The 9656-nt window shown below is 38.1% G+C and overlaps 1 protein-coding gene and 1 pseudogene across 2 annotated transcripts in view; both read left to right on the top strand.

Moving 5' to 3' along the window:
• KIAA0391 (KIAA0391 ortholog) overlaps positions 1-9656 on the top strand; it is a 199061-nt gene that overhangs the window by 126417 nt on the left and 62988 nt on the right. The gene's annotated exons all lie outside the window — the stretch shown is intronic.
• Positions 4659-8876, top strand: LOC102840897 (annotated as a pseudogene).

The raw sequence follows: 9656 nt of genomic DNA, 5'->3' as shown, positions 1-9656 counted from the left end.
ATCTCCATCCACTCTGTGTGTGGAGGGGGTGGGAATGTTTCTTGCTGTAAGGATTTGTTCCTTCTTTTGAGTTGCTGCTCCATAGATATAGGTCAAGTTCATCAGATTGTATCAGCTCACTCTTTTTTTTTTTTCCCCCTCTTCTTTCTTCTCCTGGATGAGCTCCCATCATCCAGTCATTCGGTCCAGGTCACATGGGTATCATCTGCAAGTGTGGCGTTCCTGTGCTAAAAATCCCCATACTTTTAACTCTTGCATTGAGGTCTTTACTCCTTTTTGTATATAGTGTAACATAGGAGCCCAACTTCATTCTTTTACATGTAGCTATCCAGCTGTTCCAATCCTGGTAAAAAGACTGTTCTTTCCCTATTGAGTTGTTTTGGAATGCTTGTCAAAAACCAATTGACTACAAGTTTAGGGATTTATTTCTAGACTTTTAATTCTATTCCTTTATCTGTATATCTGTACTTATGTCAGTTCTACATTGTCTTACCTACTGTCACTTTGCAATAAGTTTTGAATTTAGGAGATGTGCCTCCTTCAACTTTGTTCAGTTTCAACATTGTTTGGCCTATTTTTTTAAATATGAATTTTTTTTAAAAAAATATGAATTTTAAGATCAACTTACCTATTTCTACAAAGAAGCCAATGATAGAAATTATATTGAATCAAGGGCATTATTTTAATTTTCAATTTAACAAATAACAAGTGTGAACTTTTTCTATTGGCCTAATAGTTATTTTATTTGTATGCATTCTTTGTATTTATAAAGTAAGTGAACTGTCCATTAATTATATTTATTGCAAGTATCATCCCAATTTCCCTTTTAATGTTGTTTATGGTATTTTAATTTTTAAGTGGCTAAGTCTATTGTTTTTCTTCATTTTCATATTCAGAAAATCCTGCCCTTTATTAAATTAATTCTTCTTAGGAAATTATATGAGGGAGACACACAAGAACAACCAAATTTGTAGATAGTACACATTTGCCCTAGGCTCAATGGCTTAATAATCAGAACTTGACAAGAGGAAGATTAAAAACAAAAACAATTTCTGATAAAAGAAACAAGGCTAAATTTGATGAACTTGACCTATACTCATGCATGTAGTAGCTCAAAATACCAACAGAGAGGGAAGTAGTCTTCACATCAAGTATCAATGCTATCCCCTCTGTATAAAGGGTAGATAGGGATGGGCAACTTAGACATTGGCTACCTAAAATGAGAGGGCAATAAAGGCACAAAGTGACTGGCTTACAAGTTTTCAAGAGGGAGTTTAGTTTAAGTGTGTGTGAGGGAAGATAGAGCCCCCACTGAATAGTTTTCACCTTGTCTAGATGGGGCTGGTAAAAAGAGATGGGGATAAGATTCTTGTGGTTCAACAGTGAATAATTGTTATCATGACTAATTGTGACTGCCACAACTGTAAAGGTAGAAGTTTTGTGACAAAAATGGGGGAGTAATCAGAGGACTCTAGGACCATCAAGAGAGAAGAGCACAAGCAGAATGTGGAACCTTATCCAGAGAAGTACTGATACCAGAGATGGAGGCAGAGATGGGGACATGGAGAAAGGGAGCAGCTGAGGACTCTAGATTCACGGAAAGAGAGGAACTGAGTACTGGTGGTCAGGAGGCAGGCTTGCAGAATGTGCTCTTTGGTTGTTTAAATTATTATATATTCCTGAGTGTTTTTGTGTACATCTCTCCTCCCCCCACCCCCCAAAAAAGAAAAGAAAAACAGAGGGAATGGAAGCAAATACTGTTGAATGGTGATGCACAGAGAAGATTGTAATCATTGCAATGAAATGATGGTATAAAGCTGATGTCACTCAGTTCACAATTAAAAAAAACAAAAAACACATGCCACTAAAAAAAAAAAAAAAAAAGATAAAAATTAAATGAATTCTGGTTGCCTTGGTTCAGAAAGCTATTCTAGATAAGCTTAACTTAGAAGTAAATTAGTATATTTTTTACTTATTTATTTTTAAAACATATATATGCTGTTGCTATTATGTATCATTGAGTTGATCCTTATTTATAGCGACCCTATATAAGGTTTCCAAGAAGTGGCTGGTGGGTTTGAACTGCTGACCTTGTGGCTCACAGTCCAGTGCTGATCCTACAGCACCACACCAGGAGTCCTAAAACATATATAACAGAACTTTTATATTAGTCCTAAAACTTCACAATACTTATGTCACCAGTATTCTCAGTCTGTCTTAATTTCATGTTGTTTTTTACACAAAGCTCATCAGAATATCTTGCAGTAATGTACATGTCACTGGATATTAAGTAGAACTGTATAATTTTAAGGAGCCTTAGTAATGCTGTAAGATAAACATTGGGCTGTTAACCTCAAAGTTGTTGGTTCAAACCCTTCATCAGCTCTGAGGGAGAAAGATGAGGTTATCTGTTCCCTTAAAGATTTACAGTCTCAGAAACCCTATGTAGGGTCACTCTGAGTTGGAAACTCAATAGCACTGTGTTTGATTTTTGATTTTGGTATAATGTCATATTCCCTACATCTGGCTTCCACTTGGGAAAGCAGTGTTGATTCTTCTATTGACGCTTTTAACTATCCTGGAAAGGCTTTCATTTGCCTTGCCTTTTCCTTGTGTTGGAGTAGTATTTCTTGTTTCTTATTCTAACTAGTTGGCTTCCAAGAAATGTTCTTATTTTCTATTACTTTATTCTTTTTCTTTCTGACTTTGCCTGAAGTATGACATTCCTGATTCTACCTTGACTAGGAACATTAACACCTGATGGAAGAGTCCAGGGGTTCTCAACCTTGGCACCGCTTACATTTTTGGCCAAGTATTTATTTTTTGTGGACTGTGCTGCTGTTCATTGCAGAATATTTGGCAGCATCCCTGGACTCTGTCTACTAGATGCTAATTAGCCTTCCCTCCTCCTCTCTAGTTATTACAACCAGAAATGTCTCCAGATAGTACCAGATGTCATGGGGCAGGATCAGACCCTGTTTGAGAACCCTGGAGTTGACAAAAAAACAAAAAAAAACAACTATTCTAGTTTCAAGATGTATATCCCTATTCCAATCCTGTCTTCCTTACTGCCTTCTTCTTTTCCACTCCCAACCTGGAATCGAGTAAAATTCCTGCTTTCTAGGCGCTCTGGTAGCATAGCAGGTTACGAGTTGGGTGGCTACCCGCAAGGTTACCAGTTCAAAACTACCAGTAGTTTGAATCCATCAGTCACTTCATAGGAAAAAGATGAGATTTTTCTGCTCCCATATAGATGTATAGCCTCGGAAACCCTATGCAGATTCGCTCTGAGTCGGAACCAACTCCATGGCACATAACCACCACCACCACTCTTACTTTAAGCTAAAAGTAGTCTCTCCTTCAGAACTTCTTTAACATTTTGTCTCTACTTTCCTGTGGTTCATGCCACTCTTTATTTTGTGTTCTATTATGTACCTCTCTTCTCGTCCCTACTAGTCATTCCTTCTAGTTCTCAGGGTGTTCTTCACCTTAGTAGTCCAGTATAGTTCTCATGAGTTGTTGTTAAGTGCTGTAGAGTTGGTTCCAATTCACAGTGACCCTGAATAGGCTTTAAATGTTCTTGAGAGCAGAAAACGTCGTCTTTCTTGTACGGAGCGGCTGACAGGCTTGAACCGTGGGCCTTGTGGTTCACAGTCCTTTGCTTATTGTATGGAGACACTGTACTCCCTACATTTATCCTAGTTCACTTTGTGTGTGTGTATGTTTTATTAAAAACTTTACAAAGAATAATAACTGTAACAGAATATATAATATGTTTAACAGAATAATACTTCAACAGAAATACAAATTATTTAGACAGGAAACTAATGATGAAGACTATGAAACAATAAGGGAGTCAGGGCATGGAGATGTGGTTGCAGTCATGTTGTTAGAAGGTGGTCATTATCACTAGGAATAAAAATAAAATTGGGGACGTGTTGATAAATCAAGGTCTAAAAGGCATTTCTATGGATCAAACATAACATGTGAAAAGAAGAGGGAAATCAACATTGTCTCCTAACATCTTTGAGACAGTGGGGATGGGGTGCAGTAAAAACTGGGAGATTGCTTAAGCACTCATTGTCCTTTGGCCTCAATATCAGTCTTTTCTCTTCTTGGTCTTGGCCTGTCCTAGTTCACTTTTATTAAACATTTTAGATAAGTAAATAAATATAAAAGCTGATGGAGAGGGTATACTATTAATAGCAACAGAAAAATAACTTGGGAGTCTTTGTGGCAGGCTGCGTAAGAACTTGAGAGCAAAGGCCTCTGGTTTAGCGCTACCGCTTTTAATCTGTGTGCAACTCAACTCAATCAGACACTGCTTACTTTAAAAAGCAGTCTGTGAAAAAAACTCCAAATGGAGGAGGAAAAGAATCCTTTTTGTTTAGGTATTTTGTCTAATAAAACAGTTGTTGTTAGTCCTGGTGTGGCAGTATAAGATAAGCACTGGCCTGCTAACCACAAGGTTGGCAGTTCAAACCTACTAACCACTCCTTGGAAACTCTATACAAGGTTGCTATGAGTCGATGTGAAAAACACTGCTTGATGCCATATTGCTAAGATGTTTTCTAAGATATATTTTCAGTTGGACTGGATTTTTTTAAAAAAGGGGGGGCGGGGATGTGAAATTGGAACATGACTCTTTTCAGGTAGTCATGTGTTCGTTAAAAGCTTATGAAGTACTCTCAGATTTTCTAAACCCGTTTTATAAAATTACACAGAAATCAGAGGGTAGAGTGAGATGAGCCTGTGAAGATGGCTCTTCCACAAAGGGACATGCAGTCTTAATGAAAACGGTGGTCTATACGTGGCAGTGTTTAGGTACTGAGGATTGGAAAAGTATTTGATGGCCACTCAAAAGAACATCCCATGCCCCTTTCCTATACAATTTGGATTGGCTGCCTAAGCTATTGTGACATTTGCATGGAGTCCACACATAATGGCACTTGACAGGTAATTTGGGCAGAGCTTCATGCATTTGTTGGAAACAGGCTGTACTATGAGCTTCATAAAGTCCCTAGTTAATATTAGTGATTTTCTATATGCTTCCTTAATACTTGCTTGTACCAAAATACACCTCTGCATCTTTATTGCCTGGAGAGTAAAGTTGTCAGTTTCTAGAAACATTTCAGAAAAACTCCCAAGTTTTCCCTTAGTAATGTACATTGTTTTATCACTAAGCAGCATTAACTAACTAAGAATAAAAGATTCTTAGATTTGAAAGATCTTGGAGGTATATGTGTAGAGTTTTGCCCCAGCCCTGTCCCGATACCACCCAATTTTCTGCCAGGTTCACTGCACAATACCCTTAACAAGGAGTTGCAGGCTTTGAGGTGGTGGCACATTCATCATTTCACATGTCAGCCCATTCCATTTACTTTTTAAAAATCCATTCATTCAAAATATAGTCATTGACCACATAATATGTGCAATCTCTACTGTTAGGTACTATAGACAGATATTTAAGCAAAAATTATAGACCTATCCTCAAAAAGGTCATATTTAAAAGGAAAAATGAAAATACATTTTAATAAAACGTTTTGTATCTTTATTATAGATAAGCACACAAAGCAGTCAGGGAACACTCAAATAGAATAATAAATTGCTTGCAAGGAAAAGTTTAGTACTAACAAGGACACCGGATTTGAGGAATATTCCAGGGATAGAAAATAACTTGGCATTTATTGAGTATTTACTGTGTTTGGTGCTTTAGTAAATAATGATAAGCAGGCAGCTCTTAGCTTCAAAGATCACCATCAAGTGAGACGCTGCCCACCAACAAAAATAACTTCTCAATCACATTCGAGTGACAGTGAGCAGAAAGTGCTTAGCTAGTAGTCAGGTTGGTAAAGCAGCTCCGCAGATGACATCTCCCAGTTTCACACTGAGGAAAGATAAGGTTTCAATTTACACTATAACAATTTATATGGAAACTACTTGGGGATTATTCAGTGAATTGGAGATGATCACATAGATTCGAGTCATATGCAACAAGTCAGAAAATCCTAATACATGGCCAGCACAGTCATCAGACTTGTACTGAAAGATTTGAAGATCATTCCACCACTATAATATATATCGAGGGGTGGGAATGATCCTCGTTGTAAAGATTAGTTCCCTCTTTTAAGCTACTGCATCCATAGGTGTAGGTCAAGTTCATCAAATTGTATCCGATTACTCTTTTTTCCCCTCTTCTTTCTTCTTCTAGTTGAGTTCTGATCAACCAGTCATTGAAGCCAGTTCAAGTGTGTGTTATCTGCAAGTGTGGGTGTTCTTGTGCATATGCCCTCTCTTCTTATCAGCTGGACACTTCATTCTCCACTCTAGTCTTCTGTGGTTATGTCACTGACTTTGGACCCAGGAGTCCCCAGGTCTTGCCATATTGCTGGCCAACCAGATCTCCACCTGGGTTCACAGGAGTCTATTGAACGTGGTAGGGCTTAGTTTGCAGCCAGCTTCATTGCTGTTTTTCCTTCACTTCCCATTATCGGTGACCAATGTGGTCACCAGTCAGAGTGAATGTCTGCTCGTGTGTTTCCATTGAGTCTTAGTCTTGGAAGGGGGTTTGCCCTGAGGGGACCCGACCACTTTCCTTGATATCTCCTGGGCAAGCAACTTGCTTGTTCTTGTAGTAGTCAGTCATACTGCCATTATTGTTTTGTATTTTTCCTGTTGGTCTTTCTTTCAAGAAGTATCTTCTGTTCTTCTAGCCACTCCAGGCTGATCTGCTTATCCTTTCGCAGAAATTTCCCACCTCAGAAGATTCTGGGTAGGGTTCAGGATTCCACCTATAGTCTTATGTAATGCAGAGGCTCCACAGGAAGCCTCCTTCACAGCATGATCACTTTTAAAGCTCCTGTGACTTCTGTAAGGAGCCCTGGTGACTCTGTAGGATAAGCACTCAACTGATAACCACAAGGTTGGTGATTCAAACCCACCAGCTGGAGAAAGATGAGCCCTTCTGTTCCCATAAGGATTTACAGCCTCAGAAACCCTATGCAGGGTCACTATGAATGGCAATTGATAGGATGACTCTTGAGTCACCTAAAATTTCCTCATCGTCAGTCATTGTATTTCTGAAGAGCATTTCTCTTTATTTCGTCTTCCTTCTGAAGAAATCAAATTGCCAATGTGTCAATGTATTGGTGCTCTAGTTTTATCAGACTGAAACCTCTCCTCGGTGCTAGGAGAGGTGACATTTCCCGTCACTACCGTATACTCTTTCTTTATCTCTTTGGTGATCTGTGTTAGGAAAGCATCACTGTGTGTTGACCACAACTGTATTACTGACATTTCTGTTGTCCAAGTGCTTTCTATGATGCTTCTACCTTAAGCTTATAGAGATTTTTCTTTATGACTGTATACCCTTATAGCTTATAATACTATTTCTCCATTCCCTTCCATTAGATCAGCTTTTTTTGTTATGAGTCTCATTGATACTTGCCTCCTGTGTTAAACTTTGTTTACTTTTCTCATATTTGTGTTCTAGAAACTGAGAGAGATGTGAGACTGCTAGCTTGCTTTCCATATACTTGATTTTTCACTGACAAATTATTAGGAGGCTCTACAATTATTATTCTTTCTGGATTACTCTAGCTGTGGAAGCTCTGCTTGGTTTTAGATAATTGTAGATAAATATTTCAAACTTTGGCGACTATTGATTTCATTGCTTCCTGTTAATATATCTAATAATGAAAGTGAAATATTCCTTGCTTCCCCTCTCATTTACTTGAAAGGATAACAGATTTGGGGAAAATAGATACTTTCAAGGAAGGTACTGTGGGTTAGTGTGCTGGACTGCGAAGTCAATTCAAACCACAGGGTCAGTGGTTCAAGCTCACCATTTGCTCCTTGGAAACCGTATACAAGATTGCTATGGGTCAGAAATGACTTGATGGCACTTCTGTGCCAAAGAAGTGATACACTGTTTTCTGGGTACCTCTTTTTGAATTAGCATTAGAGAAGAAAAGCTGGAACTCACAGAGAAAAGAAAGAACAGGAAATAAAGATGACAGGCAAGATTTTTTCAAAAATAGAAAACCTTTTTTTTCTTAAGTTCCACATGTTGTCATCATGATGTTTGGTGAAGACTCTCTCAGCCATGAGGACTAACCTTTTTCTTAAATCAGATAAAATCAAAACTATCCAGAACAGATTTTATTTAGAAAACATTTAGTATAGCATTGTGAGATATATATCCAAAGTTCTTTATAAACAATAACTCATTTAGTTCTCAAAACAAACAAATTCTCCTATGAGGTAGGAACTACTGTCGGTTCCCATTTTATGTGAGAAAACTGAGACTTAGAAGTTACATAATATCCCGAAGGCTACACAGCTAGTAAGTGTGAGAGCTGGAATTTGAACTCAGGAAATCAGGATTCAGAATCTGTGCCCTAAACACTATATTATGCAGTGATTCCAATTTCTTTAACGGAGAAAAATGCCACAACCTATGCCAACAAATACCGAATGAACATAAAAATTTATTTTTTGAAAATTAATTAAGGGACAGCAACACAAATGGCAGCCACCATGGGCTCAGATAATTTACGAAAACCAGATATCTAGCCTGAAAATAGAATGTGAACCTAAATATCCAGAAGCAACACCCTTTGTAAGATTTGTAACAAAAATTAATGTGAATGGAATGATTCGTTCTAATGGTGAACCCAAGAGCAAGCAAGAATTCATTTAGCATCGAAGTTGTCCTGCAAGAGCCTCGGTACCTAATGATGTCTAAAGAAAATATGAAACTCCCTCAACAGCCTGAAGGACAGTGTTACAGCAGTTCATCAAAAGGAAAAACCACAGGGCCTCCCTCACCCCCACCGTCATTCAATTTAAGCAGTCTTTGTTTTCCACAGTGGTAAAATTTCTAGATACCTCTTATAGACTTCAAAGCACTAGAAAGGAAGCTCCCATTCAAGGGCAAGTTGTTTTAAGAGATGTAAATTTTTTATCTATTTGAAATATGTAAATTGTGCTATAACAACAGAAAAATTAATTTAGGACTTTGTCAAATGCATAGCACCTTGACTTTAGTTACAACTTTCTCAAAAATGGCTTAGGGTTAAATCCTGTGTCTTTTTACCCTAACTATGTTGTTGTTGTTAAGTACTGTCAAGTTAGTTCTGACTTTTCATGACCCTTTATAGGATTTCCGAAGAGTAACTGGTGGGTTTGAACTACAAATCTTGCAGTTAGCAATCCAGTGTTTATCCTGTAGCACCACATCAGGACTCTATATATAATTAATCAAAATCTACATTTTAACCAGATGTAGTTTCTGATTCATATCTAGGTTGGAAAAACCCTGGAATGAACCTGTTGGAAGCCCACAGGTTACAACAGTACTCCCTACGCATTGTTTCTTGTCAGCTCCTCCCACCCATTTCCCAACTTTGAAATTACATGGTTTGTACATAGCACTTGTTTGTGTATCTTTGACTACAAACTCTTTTAGTTGGTTGTGGGATTGCAGGAAGTATACTGATTGTGCTCAGGGTTAGACTAATGGTGTCCATTCATCTGTTGTTGTTGTTGTTGTTATGTGCCGTGGAGTCGGAACCGACTCATAGCGACCCTGTACAGGGTTTCCGAGGGTGTAAATCTTTACGGGAGTAGAAAGCCTCATCTTTCTCCCGCGGAGC

This window comes from Chrysochloris asiatica, unplaced genomic scaffold (assembly GCF_000296735.1).
Source record: "Chrysochloris asiatica unplaced genomic scaffold, ChrAsi1.0 scaffold00017, whole genome shotgun sequence".
NCBI lineage: Eukaryota > Metazoa > Chordata > Mammalia > Afrosoricida > Chrysochloridae > Chrysochloris > Chrysochloris asiatica.
This window is presented reverse-complemented; position numbering and strand designations above follow the sequence as displayed.